The sequence below is a fragment of the Puma concolor genome, chromosome B1, assembly GCF_028749965.1.
Source record: "Puma concolor isolate L17-30 chromosome B1, mPumCon1.1.hap2, whole genome shotgun sequence".
Classification (NCBI taxonomy): domain Eukaryota; kingdom Metazoa; phylum Chordata; class Mammalia; order Carnivora; family Felidae; genus Puma; species Puma concolor.
Genome location: NC_141670.1, coordinates 136,906,295 through 136,933,955, shown reverse-complemented (window position 1 = coordinate 136,933,955; position 27,661 = coordinate 136,906,295). Strand labels below are relative to the sequence as shown.

Here is a 27,661-nt window from a genome sequence, read left to right as displayed (position 1 = left end):
AGAATGAGAGCTGCCTGGATTCTAGGGCAGCTTTTTTCCAGTATTGAGGCAAAACCCTTCTAAATACTATAATCAGTGTCCTGTAATTTATGTGTCCTGGCTGCTGGGACGAGGAACTGTTCATGGCTCTGTGTGAACTTTGGCATTTTTTCCCCCTCTAATCATTTTGAATGTTTCTTTCCTTGGCCTTGATTCCTCACACTTAGGCTCGGATCAGGACTCAGCCAAAGACAGGAGGGGGATGCTCTTCAGCTCTTGGTACACTCTCTTTTTGCAGCTCTGCTCTCTCTGAATTCCAGCTGCCGTGACTCTCCTGAAATCCCAGTGTCATCTTCTCTTATGAGTCTACCAGGCATAGGTTCTCGCTCCCTGAACCATGACCTGTAAAGCTCTCTAGTCACTAAGATGACACGATTTCGTGTCTTTAAAAATCACCTGTTTTTTATTGTCTGATGTTCAATATCTTGAGAATTGTCATTTCATATATTTATCCATTTAAAGTTTTCTTTCAGAAAAAAAAAAAAAAAGATAAGTCCATCCCTCATTACTCTATTTTTCCTGGAAGAGAAAATTTCTTCTGATGTTATTGGGTTCACACAATTTTGGGTAGAGCATCTTGAAGAGAACAATTAGTAAAAAGAGCTCAAGATCTGGAGGGAGAAGATGTGGATTTTGAGGATCTGGGTTTTGTGGTTCCTGAAATCTTTGGCAAATATGCTCTTGGAACTATGAGAGCACAGAAGATAGGTACTTCATTAAACTAATTGGAAACTAACCTTTCAGTATGTTTACATATTTCTGTGTTTAAAGCTCTCAAATGACTCCCTGTGGTAAAGGAATGTAGATATGAGAGGGTGCAAAAAAGGCTGCAAGTCTGTCATTTGTATTGTATGACTGAGACCGTGTGTATGTGTTGTAGTAGTTGTGGGTAAGGTTTTGGAGAAGGTGACAAGAAATGAGGCAGGAGATATGTATGAGGGATGCATCTTAAGACTTGTCTGAAATTGCCTAATCACAAATACTTCCAAAGGAAGTAATTCAAGAATGACTAGCTTAAAATAAAACAGATGTAATTCACAGCTCAGCTGTCAGAAAATCTGCAACAATTTGAAAAAAATTAAATTTGTACTGTAGAAAAATTACAAACCATGTCCTGCAAACCTTTAGGGTCACTCTCCAATAGCCTTGGGTGAAAAGTTAAATACATAAAATGTCCCCAATCTGTTATTTATTTAACAGAGATAGGAATGTCAAGATGAAGCTCTGGAAGGGTGACTAGAGTAACTTCTGGACAATTCTTCCTTGAGCACATTGGATTCCTGCCAAGCATTTCACACTTCATGAGACTGATTGTAGGCTTACTTTTAAATTAGAAAAGTTTAGACCATTAATGATTATAGATCATTTGCTAATTGCACAACATTGCACTGCACGCTGTGAGACATTACAAAGCAAAGAGAAATCATGGTCTTGTTACAACATACATTTCTAGAGGCCTGACATTTTCATTTGAAGATAAAAGGCAGCAAAGTGAATGCTCATGAATTACATGAATGGAAATATTTTACCTAATTCTATCACTGTCGGAAACACATCTTTATTTTTCACATAAAGAATGTATCATGAAAAGTTTTGTTCCTAGACATAGTAGAGGCCAAAAACATGACTTTGTAGAGATCTTTGGATACGAGTTCTGAGCTCCATAGAATGTCAAGCTATAATGAACATATCTCTTAAGCTTGCAGACATAATTCAACTCAAAGGCTAATTTTTCACTATATGCCTAACCTCTTCATGAAATGTTTTGTTTACAATATATTCTTCGATGCAGGGTAATGAGAACAGAAATTATTTTTGTAATGCTTCGGACAACTAATATGGAAGCATATTGAGATGATAAACTTAAAGCAATATTGGATTTTATGGTTAACTTTTTTTCCTGCATGATAGCAAATAATTAATACTTATATTGAAGAAAAATATATAAATTGGACATGCTCAGAATATGCATTATATAATATAATGAGGTGACTGCAGGATCTATTTATTGATCTAGTCATCTAACAGAAAGGGACCATTTAAAGAGTGTGATTTTTAGGTAAAGGGGAATCTTCCAGTATTCACTGATAACTGGGAGTACCACACATTGACATATATTTGTTTTGAGGTTGAAATTTGGTAGTAAGTGCCAATGGTGACTTAGAGATGTGAGAAAACCTCAGATTTTATCCTGATAACAATCTTTCTCTAATGAACAGGATATCTATGCCTATGAGTTTTTAAAACACTTGGATTGATTTGGTCACTTACAATGGTTGATGCTCTGATTCTAAAAACATCTAGACCCTAAATACATAAAGTCCAATTTAGTGAATGTAAAAAGCAGAAAGTATAAAACTGGACCTCTCTTTTAATATGGGAACTTCCTGTATTGAGGGAAGAATAATTCTTTTTAAATCAAGCAATGCCAATTGATGTATTTTGGAATATTTTGGGAGAATATTCTTGTGCCTTTTTACCACTTGTCCAACTCTTTTCTCTTGTGGTTTACATTTCAATAGGCCCTTCATTTCATAGTGGTAATCTGCCAGCTGCTAGATTCTTGTTAATGAGTTCATTTGGATGCATACTCTTCCTTTAGTTAACACATGCCAAGCTTTCTCTTCATGAAGTAAATCTTCTAATTTTGCTTGCCAAATTGGTTGTTGGTGGTTGTTTATACAGCTTCCTGAAATATGCTACCTGACAATTTTGGATTAATAAAGATTGAATTGCATTGTGGTGACATTTTCAGTCAGGATTACAGCAGCTCATATTTACACTTTCAAGATGGTAAGGGAATGGTTTGTCAGACTGAAGACATTGTGCTTCATTTTAATGCTTCCTTACTAATATCAACAAGGCAGATTTTCAAATAGTTCATTTGCATTTCATCCAGAACCCCGCTCTTTATTTAGATAGGTTCTGGGGTGTCTGCCTAGATGACTCTTTACTTGCATCTGGGCTTAGCTAACTTCTCATCCTTTAGGACACAATTAAGGCACTATCTCGTCCCTAAAGACTTCCTCATGCTTATTGAAAATAATGCTGCAATAAACATAGGGGTGCATGTATCCTTTGAATTAGTGTTTTTGTATTTTGGGGGCAAATACCCAGTAGTGTGATTCCTGGATGGCAGGGTAGTTCTATTTTTAATTTTTTGAAGAGCCTCCATACTATTTCCCACAGAGGCTGCACCAGTTTTCATTCCCACCAACAGTGCATGAGGGTTCCTTTTTCTCCATATCCTCACCAACACTTGTTGTTTCTTGTGTTTTTTATTTTAACTGTTTTGACAGGTGTGAGGTGAAGCTAGAGAGTATAATGCTAGGCAAAATAAGTCAGAGAACGACAGATACCATATGATTTCACTCATATGTGGAATTTAAGAAATTAAAAAACAAAGGGGGAAAAAAGAGAAACAAAGCAAGAAACAGACCCTTAATTATAGAGAACAAACTGATGCTAATGAGAGAGGGGGCGGGTGTGGGGGTGGGTGAAATAGGTGGTGTGGATTAAGGAGAGCACTTGTTGTGATGAGTATTGGGTGACGTATGGAATTGTTGAATCACTGTATTATACACCTGAAGCTAATATAACACTGTATGCTAGCTCTACTGGAATTAAAATTAAAAACTTAAAAAGAAAAAGACTTCCTCATGCCTAGACTTAGGGCCAGGTGCCCCTCTTATACCAGTCTAGTGTCTGCCTCATCACAACATAAGTTGCCTGCTACCACAATGACCTGTTTACATGTGTAACAGCTTTAGCCACTAGAAAGTGGATTCTTTGAAGGATAATGGTGTGTCTTTTAACCTGGGGTCTCCAAAGCTTGGTACCTAACAGGCACCAATAAAAGTTTGTTGAATTAAGAACGGTGTAATTGTGGTTAAGATTGGTGAGTATCCGTGCTTTTTTTTTTGTGTATAGAATATTTATAAAGTATGTTTTTCATTATGGGGTATGTTTTTGTAGAGTTGGTTGGAGAATATCTTTATAAAGGATCTTTTCAGGTTACCAGTTAATCACTTTGGGTCTTGTTTTTTTTAACCAAGGTGCTAAAATCTCTGGGTAACCAGGGTGCGACTTCTCAACCTAACTCTGTGAAATTACTCCTTTACTGTCTCAGTATGCTCAAATGATTGTGAATGGTTTTCTAGGTCTTAGAAAGTCTTTTGGTATTTAAATAATAACATATAACTTAAAAACTATTTTCAAACATGCACAAAATCATATTATGTAGCTGATATGGAACTACTTCCCACAAAGTTTTTATATAAATAAATATATATATATTTATGAGAATGATGTTCTGAAACTATGTTTCCAGTAATAGAATGCATAAGACCTAGTTACTGAATGCATAAACTGTATAAACATATGTATGTGATCTAGTATTGACCCATTAAACCAAACACATTTGTTAAGATTGAATCAGTAGCAGAAAATGTTTCAATATATTTTTTTTCCTTTTTAGAATACTGGTTGAGTTGGGTCTGCTGCTTATAATTCTGAAGGGTAAGGTAAGAACATGAGTTGAATACCTACCATATACCAAGCATCTTATATAAATAGTCTAGTTTAAAATTTATAATAAGCCTAGGTTTCTGTCCCATTTTATAGATGAGAAAAGTGAGTATCATAGATGCTTATGCCATAGATCTTATGTTTGTTGTTCAAATTTTCAGAGTTAGTCAGTGATGAAGTCTGGTTTTGAAGCCAGGTATGTTTGAGAATAATTGGTAATAGATTTGGCCCAATAATTGCTCTTTGAACTTTAGCCATTGACCAATTTGATTTGTATACCCAGGTCCCTTTGATGATGTAGTAAACAAAAGCAACACATTATTGCTGAAAATATATTATTGTTAAAAAGAGTTAACAGGTACCGTAAAGGAGATTATACCATTATTAGGTATAACCTGGGTTTATGCAGATTTGTAAAGAATAACTTAACATATGTCTCTTATGTTCTTTTAATTTCTTTTTCCTTTCTTTCCTTTTTAAAAAAAGTGGCTAAAGACAGATGCTGCTTTTCTTATGAGTGCTTATACATGTATAAAATCTCTAATTAGGTTTTCTTAAATATTAGCAGTTTTTTATCCAGTAGAATTTGTCAAGAAGAAAATAGAACAAAGAATATTTATACCATTCTTCACTTATACATATGAAAAATTGAAAGTAAACGGTATCTGACCTGATAATGGATGCCTGCTAACATTTTGGAAACTTTTCTAATAGAATGCAAAGTTACTAAATGATGGAGAAAAAATATCTTTCGGTGACATGTCTGAAGATGGTAACAGTGCAAATTTTCTTTCTATATGGAAAACAGTTGACATTAATGCAGTATATAAAGAACATTTTCAAAAGATGCCAAGTGAATGTAAATTAGCTATAACCACACACAAGGATAAAGCCAGCCCTGAAGTTACAGATGAAAAAACAATCTATTGGATTAACTTTTGTTTCCACAACTATTATAGCCAGGGGGAGAAGGGTCACACTGAATATTAGTAATTTATATCTCAACCCCATTTGTAATTAGAAGGTTACCAGCCACCATTCCCCAATTATCTTTCCAAGTGGTACACCATCTTAATATGTCAAATAGAATTTGTAGATGCAGCAGTAAATTAAAAAATAATAAAAATTTAAACTTAAGATTAAAGAGAGAGAGAGAGCGAGAGAGAGCTATTTTGACCTGAAGAGGGGAGCTCCAGTGCCAGACCCATTCCCTGGCATTGACCCAGAGACATCAATCCTGGTGGCAGAGCTGTGCTTCATTGAAATATTTTTATTATTTATTTTTCTCTTGAAAATGTATGCTGTGCACATGACATCAACTTCCAAGCATATAAAAAGCCATTCCCAAACATAAACCTTTCTTTTATTGTCTTGTTTCTATTTCCCAGAGGCAGCACCATTGCAGTTTTTTGAGACTTTATCCAGATTATATATTTATTTTAAACAACGGAATTTCTGGAATGCTCTGTCATGTATATGTCCCCATGAAACACATTAAGTGCACTTTCCTTTTCTATTCTGCACCTTTGGCTGAAAATTAAAGTTGCCTGGCAATTCTGTCATCGCATGCTTAATATGATATGTAAATTGTTGGCATCTTTGCCCTCTGTGGCCTCAGCTGCCTGAGAACTCCCACAATAGCAGCAGGATGAATGACAGGCCACATCCAGTAGCATGTGTTTAATTTTCAGTGAGCTACCATGAGAAAAAAGAATACGTCTTTGTATTTAATGAAGGTTCAATATGCTTATCCTGGCATTATATTACCTTTCTGGCAGCTAGGTGATTGAAAAAGAAAATATGTGTATTTGTGTGTCTCCTTACACAGTTGTCATGTATGTAGAGAGTGATTGAGGGCTTCTACTTTATGAATTTATGAAAAATTCCTGTGTTCCCTGGGAAGCAGAAATCTGTCTCTACTGTGCCTTTCCACTGTCGTCTTGGTGGTGCTATAAATTCTTATCTCTTTAAACTGCTTCACTGAAGCATAATTGGCACACAGTGAACACCACATATTTAAAATACTTAATTTGATAAGTTTTGACCTAGGTATAAACAGTGAAACCATCACCACAGTAAAGATGATGAACACATCTGTTACTGCTAAACATCTCCTAATGCCCTTTGGAATTTCCTCCCTTTTGCCTTCCCCAGCCTATACCCAATGACTACTCTGTTTTCTTGAACTACAAATTAGCTACCATTTTCAAAAACTATATGTAAATGGAGTCATATACTGTATATTCTTTTTCATCTGGGTTTTACTCAGCATAATTATTTTGCATTTCATCCCTGTTGCTGCATGTATCAGTGGTTCACATCTTCTTCCTGTTGTGTAGTACTCCACTACAATTTGTTCATCCATTCACTTATTTAGGGATGTTTGGGTTGGTTCTAGCTTTTAACTCCTACAAATAAAGCTTCCATGAACAATTATGCTCAGGTCTTTCTATGGACGTCTTCTTTCATTTTCTTCGGTAAACGCTAAGGAGTAGGATGGGTGAGTCATATGATAGGTGGGTATTTAATTTTTCAGGAGACTGACAAACTTTTTCAAAGTGACTCTACCATTTTACATTCCCAACAACAGTGTATGAGAGTTCTAGTAGCACCACATCTTGCCAACCTTTGATATGTTCAGTGTTTCAGTTTTGATAAATTTAATAGGTATGTAGTGGTAGCTCATTGTGTCTTTAATTTGCATTTTTTCCAATGACATATGATACTGACCATCTTTTCATGTTCTTTTTGGCCATCTGTATCTCTTCCTTGGTGAAGTGTCTGCTCAAACTATTGCTTTAATTAATTAATTCAAATTGTTTTTGTATTTAGTTTTGGAAGTCATATATATTCTAGATACAAGTCCTTAATCCCATATGATTAGCAAATATTTTCTGTATGCAAGTATTTTCTCAACCTATGGTATGTTTTCATTATCTTTACAGTGTCTTTCAAAGAGTAGACATTTTAATTTTTATGAAGTCTAGTTCATCAGTTAAAAAAATATGGGTTATGCCACTAGTGTTATATCTTAGAACTTTTTGCTTAGGTCAAGGTCACAAATACTATCTCCTATGGTTTTTTTTAGAAGTTTTTAAATTTAGGTTTTACGTTTAAGTTTGTAATAACTTTTGAGTTAATTTTTATATGTGGGGTGAAGTTTTGAGCATAGTTTATTGTTTTGCCACTAGTGCTACCCTGTCTTAATTACCGTGGCTTTATACAACTTTTGAAACTCCCAAATCTAAGTCTTCAAACTTTGTTTTTCTTATGTAAAGTTGTTTTAGCTATTTTGGTCCTTTTCATTTGCACATGAACTTTAGAATCAGTTTATTGATCTTCATAAGTAGGCATGCTATACTTTTGATTAGGATTACATTGAAACTGTAGATCCATTTGGAGAGAATTGACATCTTATCAATGTTGAATCTTTTGTTCCATGAACATAGTAAATCCTCCCATTTGTTTAGGTCTTCTTAATTTCTCTTAGCAATACTTTCTAGTTTTCGGTGTATAGGTCTTACATATTTTTGACAGATTTATTTCTAAGCATTTCTTATTTTTTAGGTTATTGCAAATGGCACTAAAATTTAATATCTGATTGCTCTTTGCTAGTATATAAAAATATAATTGATATTGATGTATTTTTCTTGTATCCTTCAATTTTGCAAAACTCACCAATTAGTCCTAGTAGCTTTCTGTTAGATTCCATAGAATTTTCTACATGGTCATTGTGTCATCTGCAAATAAAGATAGTTTACTTATTACTTTTTAATCTGTATGCCATTTATTTACTTTTCTTGTCTTACCACACGTCCTAGCACCTCTAAGACAAATTTCAATAGAACTAGTGAGAGTGGTCATGCTTGCCTGTTTCTGATCTGAGAAGGAAACATTAACTTCCCCTTCAGTTTTAAAGATATTTTTGTTTTAGTATGACAGTACTTTAAAGGCAGCACTCCACTGTCTTCCAACTTGTATTTTTTCTAATGAGAAACTTGTAGTCATTTTCATCTTTGTTCTTCTGTGTGTGCTGTGTCTTTTTTCTCTGACTGCTTTTAAAATTTTGTCTTTATCATTATTTTAAGCAATTTGATTTTGATGTGCCTTGATAGTATTTTTTGTTTATTTGTTTCTTGTTTTGGAGGTTAATAGAGATCCTTGGATCTATAAGCTTATAAATATATTTTTAAGTCAAATTTGGACCTTTTTCAGTCATTGGTTCAAATATTGATTGCTTCTGTCTCCACTCTTCTTTAAGGACTCTACTTACAATTACATCATACACTTCATAGGCTGTCTCATAGTTCCTGATGTTCTCTTCATTTGTTTTTGTTTTTGTTTTTCTGATTCATTTTTGATGGTTTCTAATGCTATGCCTTCAATTTTACTAATCTTTTCTTCTGTAATGTCCAAATCATTGTTTATTCCATCTAGTGTATTTTTTTACCTCAGATATAGTAGTTTTCATCACTAGAAGTTTGATTTGCATCTTTTTTATATCTCCCATGCCATTACTTTTTATAGATGAGGAAACTGAAGCACATAGAAGGTAAGAAATTTGCCCAAGATTCCAGAGCTATTAAGAAGTGGATACCAGGGATACAAATTTAGGCAGCCTGATCCCAAAGACTTCATTTTTAATCAATGTGTATATTCTTTTCTTTTTTTTTTTTTTTTTTTTTTTTTTAACATTTATTTATTTTTGAGACAGAGAGAGACAGAGCATGAACGGGGGAGGGGCAGAGAGAGAGGGAGATACAGAATCGGAAGCAGGCTCCAGGCTCTGAGCCATCAGCCCAGAGCCCGACGCGGGGCTCGAACTCATGGATCGTGAGATCGTGACCTGAGCTGAAGTCGGACGCTCAACCGACTGAGCCACCCAGGCGCCCCTCTTTTTTTTTTTTTTTTAATTTTTTTAATGTTTATTATTGACAGAGAGAGAGAGACAGAGCATGAGTGGGGGAGGGGCAGAGAGAGAGGGAGACACAGAATCTGAAACAGGTTCCAGGCTCTGAGCAGTCAGCACAGAGCCCGACGCGGGGCTTGAACTCATGGACAGCCAAGATCATGACCCGAGCCGAGGTTGGACGCTCAACCGACTGAGCCACCCAGGAGCTCCTCAATGTGTATATTCTTATTTTAAATGGTTTATCACTATCCCATACTATTCTTTTCCAAAGCATTTAGAACGATTGTCACTTAAAAGAACATAAAAATTGTTATTTTTGTTGTTGTAGTAAACTATCAGCAAGCTGCAAAACTTCCTCAACTTTTAAAACTCAACTTAGATGACAGTTCTTAAAAATCTTCCCGATCCTTCACCACCAATACAGGCATTTCAAGCCTTTGTTCTTCTGTCTATAATGGTATTATAGCATTTTGTAGTTGAATTTTGAATTCAATATTCAGTTGAATATTGAATGGAGGGTAGGTTGTTTGGTGGACTAAGTAAATATTTAGGGCATGTACAGCCTATTTTATGGTCAGTGGTTGAAGTGCTGACAGCAATCAAAGAAGGTCACCAGATACTAGCAAGAAGGATAGATAACATGACTTCTCAGCATAGGTGATGTACCATGGATAAGGACTGGGCAGTCTTCAAGGGCTACCTTGGCTCCAAAAGGCTTCTCGGCTTGTTTTATATGGTGACACTACTCCAGAGGGTTCCATTCATGTCAGTATCTATGTGAATAGTAATCCCCTAGAATTGTGGAGTCCATAACCATCACATTGGCATGCAGCTGCTCTTTGAGGTTACCAGGTATATTACAGAATAAGATGACTTAAATTGGAACTCCACTGGAGGCAAGGTGGCCTCTGGGTACTAATTCTTCTTTCAACAGGATTCCCTGAGGCCTCGTTACACTGTCTTAGGCTCTACAAACGTATCCTCTCTTGTAACTAACTACTTCTTCCTTTCCTGTTTACTTAATTTCTTCTCTTTCAATCCGGGGATGTTTTTCTTCTGTCTTTGGGACAGTAAATTCAGGTCTAATTCATTGGGTTTCTCCTTTGCCCTGAGTCCCGTCAGAAGTTAGGCTTTTGAAACTTAAAAATATTTATATTTTCTACAGTAAACCAGTTTTCCTTGAAGATTATATACTGCAAGATCAGATTATTGCACAAATGGAGGAGTGAGTCAGAAATACTGGAAAAGTGAGAAGTGTTACTTACTTATTATTTCAAACACATTTGTCTCCCCAAATAGACCATGAACTCCTTAAAGAATTTACCCTCAAGGGTAAGGAACATGTTTTTTATAAACAAAGATATTGGATTTGAGTGCCATACAGATTTGCTGCAAGGTACATTTTCAGTTCTTTCCATTTCTCATTAGTTGCTACTACTTCAGAGGAATTCTGTTCTATTATTGCATTTTGCAGAATTTTATCCCATCCCTGTAAATGTGTTGTGTACCTGGCTAATAATTTATATCCGTGCTACAGAAGTGATTTAGTTTATAAGACTAAATTAGTTTCCCTAATTTTAGTAACTATTATATTAATTTTTCTCCTCTAACCCTTATTATAGCTTATAACTATTTAAATTGATTACATTCCATCATGCAAGCCTCTTAGATTCATGTCTCTGAATTTTGAACAGTGGATGACCTATCCCAGTCTTTAATATTAACTATCAGGATCCTCACATTTTTTTGTGTGTGTTAAAATGATCTATCCCATATTTGCATAGGTATTAGGTAATTATACTTAAAACAATAGAAGCAAAGATTTAATGAGTTGGTATTCATTTTATTTTGTATATCTGGAATTACAGTTCATACCTAAAATGTAATTTAGTGTTAATTATGTACAAATTAGAATATGTAAAAATAGTAATTAGTTGCCATCACCTGCTGGCTATAGACACAAATCAACACTTAAAAAAAAATCTCACCTGAGCTTATTATTTGCTTTCTTCTTTTTTTAAAGATTTTTTAAAAGTTTATTTATTTTGAGAGAGACACAGAGCAAGTGGGGGAGGGGCACAGAGAGAGGAGACAGAGGATCTGAAGTGGGCTCTGTGCTGACAGCAGAGAGCCTGGTGCCTGGTTTGAACTCATGAACCATGAGGTCATGACCTGAGCTGAAGTCAGATGCTTAACTGATTGAGCCACCCAGACATCCTGAGCTTATTATTTTCAGTAGTAAGAACTATGGATTCACGTGGTGTAGACTTACCTTCTAGTTTCAGTTGTAGAAGTTCGTTTTGTGACTTTGAGCAAATATTTAACTCTTCCAGTTGTCTGTTTTCTTGCCTTTATGATGAAGGCATTGGATTGGATCTGTTGTAAGCTCACTGCTTTGCTTGAATGTCAACTCAGGAAAAATTATCCTTTGAAACAAATAAAACAAATTTTATTGATTATGTATTTAATCAGGAAATTCAGTATCTGTAAAAATATATGTACTATTTCTTTTATTATTTCTCTGTGAATAAAGAGTTTCTCTTTTGAATTAAATTTCAGGAACTACATTAAAATGCTATCATGAAAAAGTGTTGAGACTTCTCAACACTTTAAATGAATTAAAATTTATTTTTGAAATTGCTATATTTTGCCTCTTTACTAGCTTTCTAAACCACTTAACTGAAAATGTGTTGTATCATATCAGGACTCTTGATATTGTATTCTTCAAACCAAGATTTTCCCATTGCAAATGGGAAAAAATCAGCAGTGTTTTTAATCTAAAAAATATTATTCCCCAGGCCTCTTATGTTGGAACATATGATTTTCATCAGCCACTTTTCTTCCTCTTGCCAATGGCCATAGAAGTATTTTATGTTTTATTTATTTAGAAAACAGCCTGTCACATACACATTGCCACCTGCTGTTTTTTTTTTTTTTTCTCCTATATTCCACACTGAGCAGATCGTTTCTTACATTGCTTGCCCAGTAATTTCAATCAACATATTCTTCCCTAATAGCCAGACCCAAGGAATAGAGCTGCAAAATATTGATTAACAAGTCATTTCTAAAGGCTGAAAAATAGTAGAATTTGGCCCTCTCCAAGCCCCATTTCTGAGCTCCACCAAAAAGTTAAAAGGGCCAAATGTGGTCTGTGGATTTCAAAATGTGCATCAATATACTCTGTCATTTCTCAGATTCCAATTTTGAGAAAATTGGGGAATAATATTTTGGAAGCTTCAAGTAGTCTGTTACAGGTTGACAGGCCTAACTAGCCCCAGATAAAGAATATCAAGCCAGATTCCTAGAACTCCATTGAATTTGAAAACCCAGATTGACCTAGAAAGGACACAGCTTTCTTCGAATTTGGACCAGTGTTTACATAGGACGGCAAAGTTCAATGGGCTCATACAGAAAAAATTTAAAAAACAGACCACAAAAATATCATAACTGTAATAAAATTGCAAACAAAAATTTTCTAACAGTAACTATTGGTCCAAGTAATAATAGTATTTTCATGACAATGGAGTGTCTTAACAGATTTAGCAGAATTTAGAAGTACCGGTCATTAACAAGTTTAAAGTATTATTAAGTAGCTGAGTGCTACAAGGTGAGAAATATTTATTGCTGGTAAATTAAGTTCACATTTATAAAATGCATTACCATTTCATACTGCTTGAGGCTGATGTGGTAGAGATATGCTATATATTCTCCAAACCTCATTTTATATCTCTCTTAGACACATAGATAGACTATACTTTCCAGTCTCTCTTTCAGTTGGGAAGCATAGTCATATGATTGAGTTCTGACCAAAGATGTGGGCAAAAATAAAATATGCCCAGTAGAGTCCTGACACAAAGCTCTCTTATCATCCTTCACATCCTTTATCCATTCACACAGCCTTGAAGGAGGATTCAGTGGAAGATTTCAAGGCTGCAGGGAATAATAGAGACATTAGATTGGAAAAGCAAAAACAAAACTTGTTCTTTGAATTGCTGCATAGACTAGAGCCATGGCCACTTTGACATTCTGCTTAGAATTGTCAAGTGAGTAAAAAATTAATTTTTACAGTGTTCAGCCAGAGATTTTGGAATTGTTACTTATGGTAGTTAGCTTACCTTCAGCAATACAACTTATTGGTAGATTTGCCATTCTTCCTAAATATTGTGCCTACCATTCAGAAATCAACTGTGGGTTTTTTTTTAATGTTTTTATTTATTTATTTATTTATTTATTTACTTAAAAAAAATTTTCAGGGCGCCTGGGTGGCTCAGTCGGTTAAGCATCCGACTCTGGCTCAGGTCATGATCTCATAGTTTGTGAGTTCGAGCCCTGCGCTGGGCTCTGTACTGACAGCTCAGATCCTAGAGCTTGCTTCAGATTCTGTGTCTCCCTCTCTCTCTGCCCCTCCCCCGTTCATGCTCTGTCTCTCTCTGTCTCTAAAAAAAATGAATAAAAGTTAAAAAAAATTTTTTTTGAGAGACAGACAGAGACAGAGCATGAGTGGGGGAGGGGCAGAGAGAGGGAGACACAGAATCTGAAGCAGCCTCCAGGCTCTGTGCTGTCAGCACAGAGCCCAACGTGGGGCTCAAATCCTGAGATCATGATCTGAGCTGAAGTCGGATGCTTAACCGACTGAGCCACCCAGGCACTCTTATCTATCTATGTATCTATGTATCTATGTATCTATGTATCTATGTATCTATCTATCTATCATCTGTTTTTGAAAGAGAGAGAGAGAGAGAGAGCGAGAGCAGGGGAGGAGCAAAGAGAGGGAGACAGAGGATCTGAAGCGGGCTCCACACTGACAACATTGAGAGCCAACGTGGGGCCCAAACTCATGAACCATGAAATCATGACCTGAACTGAAATCAAGAGTTAGACACTTAACCAACTGAGCCACCCAGGCAACTCAGAAATCAACTGTGGGTTTTGAAGTTTTGGTTCAACCAACAATGGCAAATAGATTTCACCTCATTGGACAATTATAGGATTGATTGTGGAAAGCTGAGGGGTTAACCTTTGCAGAACTTTGAGGCTATGTTTAAATTCAGTAGGAAAAAAGCCCAGATTCATAGTGATTTTTGTCTTGAGCAAAAAGAGAAGAATGGTGTTCTGGATGCTATATATTTGAAATCTCTGGATAGGACAATTAAGTCTTTAGAAGGCATAGATAATGGAAAATAGTGAGAGAAGCCCTGTTGCAGTCAAAGTTACTTTTCTTATAATAATCACATAATTTACAACTGAAACTATGTAATTATAGCCCCAACTCTAAATCCTAGCATAGGGCCTGGATCTTAATTTGGTAAATTTTGGGAGAATGAATAAGTAAATAAACAAACAGGAACTAAAGGTATTTGCCTGAGAAGAGGAAATTCTTTTAAAATACGTTGTAAAGAAAGGGTACATATTCACACATGGGTGTCAACTTTTGGATTATTTTTTATGCAACAATTATTGTAACTTGAGCTCCATGAAGACAAAGACTTGTCTGCTTTGGTCAAAGCTGTACAACCTGACACCCCTGGAAGAGTACCTGATACACTGGAGGTGCTCAATTAAATATTGTCAAACTAATAAAATCCAGTTTATATTAATCTTTTTTTTTAACATTTTTATTTATTTTTGAGGGGGGGGCAGAGAGAGAGAGAGAGAGAGAGAGAGAGAGAGAGAGAGAGAGGGAGACCAGACTCTGAAGCAAGCTCCAGGCTCTGAGCTGTCAGCACAGAGCCTGATGTGGGGCTCAAACGCAGGAACTGTGAGATCATGACCTGAGCTGAAGTTGATGCTTAACTGACTAAGACACCCAGGCTCCCTGAGTTTGTATTAACCTTATTCTGGCTATGATGTGTTTTCCAGAGGTAAAGGTCTTCCTCTGCTGTGCTTACAGTTGGCAGTACCTGTGTACTTGACACTACAGGTCTTGTAGACAGGCTGTTTAATTAGCTATTTATCCATATCAGAAAAACGTATTCTTCTTTTTTTAAGTTTTATTTATTTATTTATTTATTTATTTATTTATTTATTTATTTATTTATTTATTTAGAAAGGGAGAGAGAGGCAGGCTCGAACCCATGAACTGTGAGATCATGACCTGAGCCTAAATCAAGAGTCGGACGTTTAACCAACTGAGCCACCCAGGCAGGTATTATTCTTAATGTGGAATGGGATTTAGAATCAAATTACAGAGGCTACATCTTGTGCTTCTTAGTCTCTGAAGTAAGTATTCAGTTCTGTAAGCAGAAAAATGAAGTATTTGATAACAACATTACGCAAACACATTACTGGTCCTTCCTGGCAATTTGTGCTTCTGAATTCAATAAATAAAGAAATGTGTAAAAAGTACCAATACACATACTTCCAGTGAAGGTTTGGTTTCCCCATCTGCTTTTTCCACAATTTCTGAAGCATTCTAAATGCACATCAATCATGATATTTTTTCATACTGGAAAAGAGTAAAGAAGGCTCAGTGCTAAAAATTACATGTGGGAATGTGTCACGGGTTTGCAGTCTGTGTAGTTGCCCTGCCTTTGGGTAGTGCTCTTAAAATTCTTAATCACTTTTGACAAGAAACCTCACATTTTTCAATTTATACTGCACCCACAAAGTAGGTACTGGCCCTGATCAGGTGGCATTTTCTAAAACACAACTTCTAGATAACAAGGCATTGCCTGACAATGACCAAGTGCCCAATAACAAAAATTGCTTTTAGAGTAAGCAAATGGGTGAATGAAAATGTTTCAATAGCATATCATAAAATACAAATATGTGTATCAAACACTTCAGCAGAAGAGGTTCTTATTCAAACTAGAAAATGAAGGCAGGAAGAGTCAAGAGTAAGAACAGGTCAGTCAAGTTCTTTTCTTTCCAAATCAACAAGAGTAAAAAGCTGAGCATAAGTTCACTGCCTATAAGTAAAATAATTCATTTCTTGTAACAGTAAATTATTATTTTTTAATTTTTGGTATTTTTTATGGAGTATTTCCTACTCAGAAACATTCAAGGGTTTATAGAGGATCCATTGAAAACCATTTTCTATTACCAAATTCAGACAGGCTCCCTTTAATTTCAGTGAATATTATTTCTCTAGTGTCATGATACGTTATGAACAGTTACTTGTGATTTTTGATGGAACTTTTTCTCTATGAAGCCCAGTGTTTAAAAAACATCAGCTTCCTAACCTGCCCAATATTTGGCCACATTTTGGCAGGAAATAAACTCAGAGAGGTTGACATTAGATCAATAACAGAAGGAAAAGTAACCTCAAGCTTTTCAGTCCAACCTGAGAAATTTAGATTCATCGTGTAGTGTAGATGTGTTATTTGCAACACAATATCATGCATAGTTTTATGCAAATTCTAGTTCATACCAAACAGGTTAAGTGTTGGCATAATCATCTTCCAACACTTTTTACACAGCCATTGAGTGTAGCTCTGATCTAAATGTCATGGATTTGCTTAGGTTGGGATGTGGTCTATTTGATGCTTATTCAGCCATATTGAGAGGCTGATAGTTCTGCCATTGTGGCTTGCCACTGCAGTCCTGGCCATTGATTGAGGTGACTTAGGTAATGAGTTTGGTTATGTTTCATATTTATTGTTTTTGTCTAGCCTAGAAGCCCATTTTTGCAAATGCAACGGTTGTGGCTGTATGACTAAATACTAAATTTAGGATTTATATTTAACTTCTCAGTAATTTGCCTGAGACTAAGAAAGGTGTATCTGATTACTTATGTTAGATGCTAGTTAATAAATTGTATTCTCACTAGAGAGGTATAATTTCTTCTGGAAGAAATAAAAGACTTGATGGCTTGATGGCTAACCTGATAGCAAGTTCCCAGTCCATTTTGGCACTACTGACATTCTACTTTCAGAAAGTAGCACTTTCAGATTAAGTTGAAATATTGGCATGCAGGCTGACACTACTAATTTCATTTTTAATGGAGAAAAAATTAGCTAAAATGGGATATTGATTTGATTTTGAAGCTGTATTTCCTTGCAAGAAGTTGGTCTCATTTATTACAAATTAGAAGCTATTTAGCTGACTGCTATACCTATCAATTTCCTCTCTAATGTTTTTAAAAAAATTAATGAAATATGAATACTACATTTCAAGTTTGTGATACACTTTAATAGGGTCATTAAATATAGGTCTTTTATTTGGAGTTTTTACAAAAATTTTAAAAACTGGCACATGTCTAAAAGTTTTAGAATGTCAATAAAAATTTTAATATGTTATTTTAAAGTATGCGTATGTAGTTTTCCTCATTCCTCTTTTATTTATTCATCATTTATATTTATACTCAATAATGCCTAAAAAATGAAATATACAAAAAAATTTAACTTTATTTTTACTTGCATCTGTTTATTGCTCTGTAGATACATTAATTAATGACATTTGTTTCCAAGAGCTAATAGGAGTCATTTTTGTCTCCAATTCTATATCAAACAGAACAGAAAAAAAAATAGGACTCAGAATCAGAAAAGACAGCAATATGGTGTTATATGAGATTTTGAAGAACTCCCACTGTGGACTGAAACTTCAGGCACTGACCATGTAATGATGCAATCACATTTATTTTATGGGAACAAAGGATAATAATGAAATAAGGAAATTATTCTTAAACAAGGCAGACCAACACAACTTCTCCTTTTCCTATAATGCCTCCAAATGTACTTTAGGGGATACAAATAATAAGTAAATTCTTTTATGAAATTCATTTATTTTTAATTTTAATTTAATTTAATTTAATCTTATTTTATTATTATTTTTTAATTTAAATTCGAGTTAGTTAACTCGAAGTGTAGTATTGGCTTCAGGAGTAGAACCCAGTGATTCATCACTTACATATAATACCCAGTGCTCATCCTAGCCATGAAATTCTTTTTTTTTTAGGAATCCCACTGCCTTACTTTTGATAAGTATGTTTCTCTAATTTGCTTCAGGAGAGATTAGGTCCTTTGCAAAAACTGTTCAAAAGAAACATATAATGTTATCTGTCCGTAGGTCAAGGCCTAGAGGTATTTTATCATGGTGGAGTATATAATTCATTTTTACCAAGGCAAAAATCATACACCAGGGAAAATAACACAAGATTTAATATACTTTTTTGTTCCCAAGCATGAACTCTGTATTAAAAATTCCCCAGAGATAGTTTAGTCAGGAAATCTCCTTATCATCTAATCCTTAATCAGCAAGCTAGAAACATCAGCCTCAGGGCTCAGAACCATTTTCCTTAAGTGGGCAGAAAGTTCAAGAGGGTTTATATGATAACCAAATATTGTTTGAACTTTACTTTTCATAGGAAAGTTACCATATATGAAACACTTTATCAGTTCTGTCTCTTGGTTATCCTGAGATATCCTTCTTACTATTATTTTACAAATCAGATGAGGAGCTCTTCCCTTACCTACAATGTGGAACTTGAGGATGTGGGAGGTTAGGGGGTTGGGGAGCCATAGGCCAAATGGCAGAGGCTGTGGAGAGGTGGGGACTGTTATGACTAAATGGTATAACCCCTGCTACAGCACCCACCTATACAGTATTGGGCAAAGCATAAATCCTCAGTGAAAGGCAAACTTCATTGGGCCTTTGGGGACACATTCAGTAAGTAGCACCCTTCTCCCCAGCCAGGATTGTGAAAAAGTTGAGAAATAAAAGGAAAGAAAAGTAGCAAATAGAGGCTATATATATATATTTTAACTTATAGAGCTGGGTTGAGCAAGTGGCTTTAGGTTTAGTAGCCAAATGAGCTCAGTAATTGAAGCCCAGACATATTAGATTTCCTGGCCCAACCAAAGAAGCTGAGGACCAGGGCAGACAGAGACTTGGAGGAGGAGCAGAAATCATGCTCTCCATGTATATCTTACTGTCTAGAGAAAGAAGGGTGAGGCTCACTGTGCCCATTCCAGTTTGTTCTTCCAAGATTTATTAATCAGATTTCTGTCTCCACTGGTCTGGATTGAGTAAAAGGTGTGGAAATTCTGGTCCTCTGAATAGGAAAAATCCTGATGTCAAGAAAACTTGGAGACATTATTCACCTCTAAAATTTATTTATTTATTTTTAAGTTTGCTTATTTTGAGAGAGAGAGAGAGAGAGAGAGAGAGAGAGAGAGAGAGAAGAACGCAAGAGAGTGTGTACATGCAAGAGCAGGGGAGGAACAGAGAGAGAGGAAGAGACAGAATCCCAGGCAGGCTCTGAACTGTCAGCACAGAGCCCTATGCAGGGCCCTGATCTCACTAACCATGGGATCATGACCTGAACAGAAATCAAGAGTCAGATGCTTAACCAACTGAGCCATCCAGATGCCCCCTTCTCTAAAATTTATTTATAAAGGGAGGCAGGAGTCAGAACTGTCTATGACATGATAGGCTTTGGATCTCATAGGAAAGATGGTGGGTATTTATTAAGGAATTTTAATAATGGAGGTAAAAGAAACAATTGACTTTTAGAAAGCTCATTCTAGAATGGCATACACCATAGACAATAAATGGGGATAGGGTTTGGGGAAGAGAACAGGTTTGGAAAGCAGGAAGCTCATTTAGGAGGCTTTCCCCATATTAGCTAGAATTATGACCACAAATGTTGCTAAAAGATTAAGAAAAGTATGCTTATTTGATGTACCACAATTGTAACCACAGATAGTGGAATTCATCAAAAATCAACTTCTACAGGGGCACCTGGGTGGCTCAGTTGGTTAAGTGTCCAACTCTTGGTTTTAGCTCAGGTCATTAACTCATGGTTCATGAGTTCAAGCCCCGTGTTGGGCTCTGCACTGGAGACTCTGCTTAGGATTCTCTCTCTTTTCCTCTCTCTCTGCGTTTCCCCTGCTCTCTCTCTCTCTCAAAATAAATAAATAAACTTAAAAAAAATAAACTCCTACAATTCATTGTGATTTTTAACCTATGCTCTCTTTTGTTGTAAGTATAGATTAATGTCAAAGTATGCTATTTCTAGGACAGTTTCAGTTCTCTGAATAGACATAGCTAAAGAAAGAAAAATGATCCAATGTACTTCAAAATACTGTATGAATGACTGAAAGGGGCCAAGAGAAAAAGCATTGATGCAGCAAATGTTTTTAATCCTTGCTTTGAAAGGTGTAGAGAGTTGACACCTGAATTTCCTGTGCTTTCATCTGATGTGATTCTTAGAGTGATGTTCTTTGTATAGAGTCCTCAATGTAGTTATTGCCTGTGATCATGACGCCTATCAGCAGAGATTGATGGGACCCTCATGCTGGATACATTAAATACATGTAAATTATTTATTTTTCCTAGAGAAAGCATTTCAAATTATTATTATTTCTTTGTTTATTAATACATAATTGTTCTCTTCTATCTTTTTTGAGAGAGAGAGAGAAAGAATGTGAGCATGCTTGCACATGTGTGAGTGGGGAAGGGCAGAGGCAGAGAGAGAAAGAATCTCAAGCAGGGTCTATGCTCAGTATGGAGCTCAGTGCAGGGCTTGATCTCACAAGGGTGAGATCATGATTTGAGCCAAAATCTGGTGTCAGATGCCTAACTGACTGAGCCACCCAGGTGCCACATGTAATTGTTATTTCATTAAAAATATTCTCTTTAAAAATTCACGCTGTATTGCAAAGAATAAAGAAGAAATTAAAATAAAAAAAAGTGCTCAAATTTCACAACCAAAAAATAACCAAAATTTAATAACATCATTTCAAACCTCTCTCTCTCCATATATACAGATATATATATATTTTTTTAATTTTTTTTTCAACGTTTATTTATTTTTGGGACAGAGAGAGACAGAGCATGAACGGGGGAGGGGCAGAGAGAGAGGGAGACACAGAATCAGAAACAGGCTCCAGGCTCTGAGCCATCAGCCCAGAGCCTGACGCGGGGCTCGAACTCACGGACCGCGAGATAGTGACCTGGCTGAAGTCGGACGCTTAACCGACTGCGCCACCCAGGCGCCCCTACAGATATATTTTTAAAGGTGATCTTAAAAAAAAAAAAAAGGTAATCTTAGAAAAATAAATGGATGACGCTATACATTCAGTTTTGAAGCATTAAATTTAACTTTAATTACATTTAACAAAAGTACAATCCTCTTAGATAAAAAGGAATTGCTGAATTATCTGAAGCAAAAGGCTTCAGATGAATGTTTCTCTAGGACACAAGAGATTGATTGGGTCTTTAAATATCTCCCTAAAGCTAAAGAATAATTAAAGTTAGAGTAGTCATTTATTCCTTTGTTTGTTGATATTTAATTCCATGTTTCTACTTTAGATAGTACCATGAAAGTGAAGAAACTAATTGGCAAATTCACATTTTCTTCTACTTCCTTGCTTAGGCTTATATGTATCTTGTGTTTTCTTCCTGAATCCTTTATGATTTGTTTTTTAATCCTTGTAATTTTATAACTTTCCCTAAATATAGTATCTTAAAGTTGCTAATTTTGCATCAGATTTTTATATCAAATTTTCCAGGGACACATCTTAATTTTGGTGACTGTCTACTTTTCTCACTTGCTTCCTGGTGAGCCACTTCAATCTTCAGTTTTAATTTTTATTTCAATAATGTTTTCTTCTGTGATACTTTTGAATTTTTTCTGTTCCACTTGCTTTGTTTTCTACATTACAAACACGGATTATACATTAGATCACTTTATCTCTTTCTTATCAGTAATCTTTATAATTAGTTTTATTTTGTGTGATATTTTTATGCTTAGTTTCTGCTTCTAGCTTTTTTTCTTTTCTTTCAATTTTTGGGCACCATCAGCTCAATTTCATCTTAAAAGGGATATTATACTTTTATTTTTAAATCATTTTGAATTATTTAAAAATTAGTGAATGATTTGTCTGAACTCTCCTTCTCTGTATGGATTTTTCATGGCTCTCTCTTAGTTTTGAAGCTTTTGTGTAGAGGTCCTGGAGGAATTCCTTTCTGTTTATATTACTCACTTTTTAAAGATTTGAGTACAGTTTACACACAATGTAACATTAGTCTTAGGTGTACAACTTAGCGATTTGCACTGGATGCAAATCGGGGTGGGGGTTCCCTTTATTACCTTGTCTCTATCTCTCTTGCTGTTCCATTGGTATTCTCACTATCTTTGGTTGTTCCGTAGCTGTTCTGTCAGCCCTCAGTTCTTCAGGAGGAATTGTTCTATTAACAGGTGTAATTTGGTATGTTCCATGGAAGAGGTGAGTTCAGTCTTCCTACGTCACCCTCTTGAAACAGATCCTCTCTACTCACTTTTGATGAGACCAGTTATTTGCCGAAAACAAAAATAATGAAGGAAGATGTGGAGGAAGTGGGTGCCAGAGAGATACATGCATTTAAAAATGAGACTTTTGTGCTGTTCTTTGACCAAAAGAGGAGTTTGGTTGTCTCTCCTATTCTGTGAGTGTGACCCATGGTTCACACATCTCTTGTCTGTCTCCTGGGTTCCACCTTGTATGTGATGTTGTCCACAAGTGGTTTTTAAAATGAACATTTTTTTTTTTTTGGATTTGGAGAAGCCGCAAATGAGCTTTTTTTAATAAGTTGTTCTTAACTCTTAATTTCAAACACACACATAAAATCAGACAACAATTGCATTGTGGTTTGTGAGAGGGTTGGATGGAAGAAATAGTGGCAGCTGGGAAAGACTTCAACGTATTTCCTAATTGTCGTATTTATAAATGTGTATTCCTCCAAATTGCTACAAGGACATTTTTTTTCCTCCCCCTCAGTTTAGGGGTAAAAAAACCCCAAAAACCTTTCATGCTGACTGAAGAGAGACTGTGATGTGGATGCTTATTTGTCCTTTCCAGGGCCTGATTTCTAGCCTTGTGTAATGTGTAGTTAATGAAGTCACACATCTGAGACCAGCAGTGCCTAGCAACCACTTGCCTTTAATTCCCAGAGAGCCTAGCATTCCCAGAGCTGGCAAGGCAAACTAATAATGGCCTGCTGTAGATTCACTTTTACCGAGTTCATCAGGACCTTGATTGACATCTTGAAGGAGGTGAGAGGGAGCCAGAGATCCCAAGAGGTGAAAACTGGGATTGCCTTTCACTGCTCTGCAGGAAAGTTTCTCCTCCGAAATGGTCAAGTTACCACAGAGTTGTCATGACTATCAAAACTCCCTTTAAAAGTGAGCTGTTTGGGGAGGTCCCATTCTTCTGTTTAACATTCTTTTCTCTCATTTCTATAATTACCATTTAAATTTTGTGAAAATGTCATCAGAGAAGCAATATGCTGTAAGATTAAAAGGTAGAGAGTGACTTCTCCAGGAAATGGTTATTGACAGCTTCATGAGGAAGGGAAATTTATTTTTGTTTCTTGCTAATAAAAACAATACGTGTCTTTGTGGAAAATTTTGTCGATACTAGAATGTATAAAGAACAAAATAACATTCATTCAACATCTCATTCTTTAGAAGTACATGCTTTAATATTTTGCTATGTTTCTGCTCAGCTTTTTTCTGTGGGCATGTATCTTATACATTGAAATTAAAGTGTTTGTACAGTTTTGTAATCTGCTGGCTTTTTCATCAAACATTATATCATAAAAATCTTCCCACATTTTATTTTTTAAGAAACATAATTTTTAATCTCTGAATTATGCTCTGGAATAAATGTACATATCACAGTTTATTTGATTTCCCTATTGTTGGATGTTTATGTTGCTCCTAGTTTTTTTTTGGGGGGAATTATAAATAACAGTGCAATAAAATAAAAATAAAAAATTGGAGAGGCATAAATATTTACTTGAGCTTTGTATTTTTTCCTGAAGACAGATTTTGGACTTACTGGCTGAAGGAGTATGAATATTTTAAGCCATTCTAGCAAATATTTATTATTAGGGCCTGACATACATTTATTCCAACTTTCTACCTTGTCTTTGTGATTTAGCATTTGGTCCTAGAAGGATTTGCATGTTTCTAAAATGTCACTAGACTTACATATATTAGGCATTTCATTGGTACTATTTAGAGTTGTGTGTGTGTGTGTGTATGTGTATAAGTGTGGATGTATGTGTTTGCGCATGTAATGACGAAACCAGTGTTTGTCAAACTGTTTTCCATGAAGCATTAGTTCTATGAGGTATTAAAGCATGTGCTGAGGGGCAAAAATGGTTTACATTCATTAAATGCTGGTCCACCTGCTGTTTATGTTTGCTCTGCCTAATTACTCACCCATGGATAACCCAGCCCCAAATGAGCACCAATAAATTGTATGGAAGTGAACACCCCCTTTCTGTGCTTTACTGCCTGCAAACAACTGTGCCATGGGGCTGGAGACCTGAAATATTGGTCTTTCTAATAGGGAATCTTTTTCAGTCTAAGGAAAGCCAGGTGGCAAACAAAAGTTTTGATGCTCTCTGATTTACCTAGTGTGGAAAGAGAAATGGGATGAAAACAAATATGTTTGAAGGCCACTTAACTCTTTCAGGGCACAGAGAGGCATGTGGCCCACTGAGATTAACTGAATGAAATCTCAAGGGCCCGGGGCCTCACAGTGAGATACGTAGTGTGTCAGTGTGTCTTCCTCATATTTCTTTTCACATATTTCCTAAAAAATTCTTGGTTCCACCTACGGTAATCCAGATATTAATCAGTGCTTTTGCAATTATGTTTTCCCACATAATAGAAGGGATTTTCATTTTAAACAGACAAGGGAGAAGATCAAGGATGCTGTCATTATTTAGAGGAGTTTTTGGTCAACTGGTAATATTTTTACTTCTTTTCAGTTGCCCAGAATGGTGCACTTGTATATGTTTTGATGTAAGCATATCTTAGTTTTTATTACAGTTCAGAGAAGGTGGCTATTGGCAGAGAAGGTTAGAGAAGATGGCTGTTGGCAGCTATAATATTCTTGTTTCTTTCCTCAGGGGACTGGTTGGAGGCATTATACTTGGTTATTTACAAAAATCTTACGTGTAGTGGCTGCCAAGAAATTAAAGATATAATTATTTAGAAAACCTATTAAATACTTGTGACACATATTGTTTTACACTTCCTCAAAAGCAAAGATGACTATTTACTAAATAATTTAAAATAATACCCTTATTAAAAACACCATAAAAATCAATCAGAACTTTAACCAGCAACTCTCCTTATGTATTTATAATACATTTGCATTAGCTATAGAAACCAAAAAAAAAAAATTTCTTTTTTTTTTCCTTTGCCAAATTGGTTCCAAAGTTCCAGCATTAGGAAATAACAACAGGATTAGTAGATGTTCCATAAAAAGGAAAACTGTAGTTGAGGTAGTGTAAAGTTCTCAGAGAAAACTTGTAGGAAAGGAAATTATGCACAATATTTTACTAGCTTCTTGTCTTTACAGGGGATGAGATTTCTCTCCTTTATATTTTTAAATTTTTTTAAAGTTTTTTAAAAGTTTATTCATTTTAAGAGAGATAGAGAAAGGTAGCAAGGGAGGGGCAGAGAGAGAGGGAGAGAGAGGACTGTCATCATGGAGACTGACGTGGGGATCAAACCCATGAAATGTGAAATCATGACCTGAGCTGAAACCAAGAGTCCGACGCTTAACTGACTGAGCCACCCAGGCAACCCAAGATTTGTTTCCTTTAATTCCCACTCTTTGATCCTAGTTCTACTCTTTGGAGCTACATGGAATATGTCCAATTTTTCTCCAGAAGTAGCCCTCCACTGATTTGAGAACAGTCATCATGATTTTCAAGAGCGTGTCACATTGTCACAATTGCATATATATGTATGCACATATGCATGTATGCACATGCACATGTATGCCCATGCACTTCTAATACCATGTACACATTGATATAAAATTTGTCATGTATATTTGTATTTATAAGTTTTGTTAGCACTGCATGCTATTAGACAAAGGATATCATTTTAGATAATTATTACTAGAAGTATTTTGTATGCCTTTGTCAAATCTTCCCTTTTCCCTTTTGTCCCTTCTCAGTCATTAAGAGGACATAGATGTATTCTACACGTTTCCATTCATTTCTGTGAGTCAAGGTGTAGTTAGAGGAGTCAGGAATAGAAATTTTTCTTAAAAAAAATTTTTTTTAATGTTTATTTTTGAGAGAGAGAGAGAAAGACAGAGTGTGAACAGGGGAGGAGCAGAGAGACAGGGAGACACAGAATCAGAAGTAGGCTCCAGGCTCTGAGCTATCAGCGCAGAGCCTGATGTGGGGCTCAAACTCACAAATCGCAAGATGGTGACCTGGGCCAAAGTCGGACGCTCAATTGACTGAGCCACCCAAGCGCCCCAGGAATAGAAATTTTTCTAATTCTCTGATGGCCCCTAGAAACCAAACTGTTAACTCTTCTCTCCTGTCCTTGAGAGACTTCTTGACTCATCAAATCTTTTTAGAATCTGAAGACTGGTATTCAGTCTTCAGATAACTGGTATTCAGTTATTTCCTTCATTGACTTTATGTTTAGAAATGTCTGAATATGAAGCTTAGAGGTAAATTACAAGGCACACTTCTTCACAAATCCTCCTACAGATGTGGGCAGTTCAGTTACCAGAAATTCAGGCAAGAACTACTGATTATTTGGGGGAAGCCCAGCCCCGTCAAATTGGGCACAACTCTTTTCTTACTCACCTGCTGCTCCCATTTGATTGTACTAAACCTGTATAAAAGTTTCAGACCTCTCTGGATTTCATAAGACTGCCACTGGTTCTGATTTTTAGGACAGGCAGTTTTTGAAGGAAGTTTCAGCTCCTAACAACTCTTTGAAGTTAAATAATACATGGAAGGCACAGGAATTGTTTTTGAATAATTTATGTGATAATATTCAAAAGGAAGAAGGTCATTTGCATCAGAAATAGAGGTCAATGATAGCTCAAAACGTCTGCAAATTTAAAAATTATTAAGAAATTACCAAGAGAAGACATTTACATTCTTAGAAGTGTAACTTAGAGAATCAATTGTGTTGGGGTCCATTTTATGTGATTATAATTATCACTATAATCTTATAAGTTACTCAAGTGTACAAAAAATTGAGAAGGCTGGGTATGTACCCTGACTTAAAAGAAAAAGGATCTTTATGTAAGAATGTAGCAACCTTGTAACATCAATTTTTACTTCCTTACCAACTCTTGGATATGTAGTTATTAGTGGTAAGCTAATTCTCCTCACTCATGGGACCAACTCTTGGATATGTAGTTATTAGTGGTAAGCTAATTCTCCTCACTCGTGGGACCTGTGAAGGGAGCCCTCAAGGTAACTTGA

General features: G+C 35.7%; 1 protein-coding gene across 1 annotated transcript in view; it reads left to right on the top strand.

Moving 5' to 3' along the window:
* Positions 1–4,534: 4,534 nt before the first annotated feature.
* ARHGAP24 (Rho GTPase activating protein 24) overlaps positions 4,535–27,661 on the top strand; it is a 666,840-nt gene continuing 643,713 nt past the window's right edge. The window contains exon 1 of the mRNA XM_086704652.1: positions 4,535–4,562. The gene's annotated coding sequence lies outside the window, so the exon portion shown is untranslated. The remainder of the gene's footprint in view (positions 4,563–27,661) is intronic.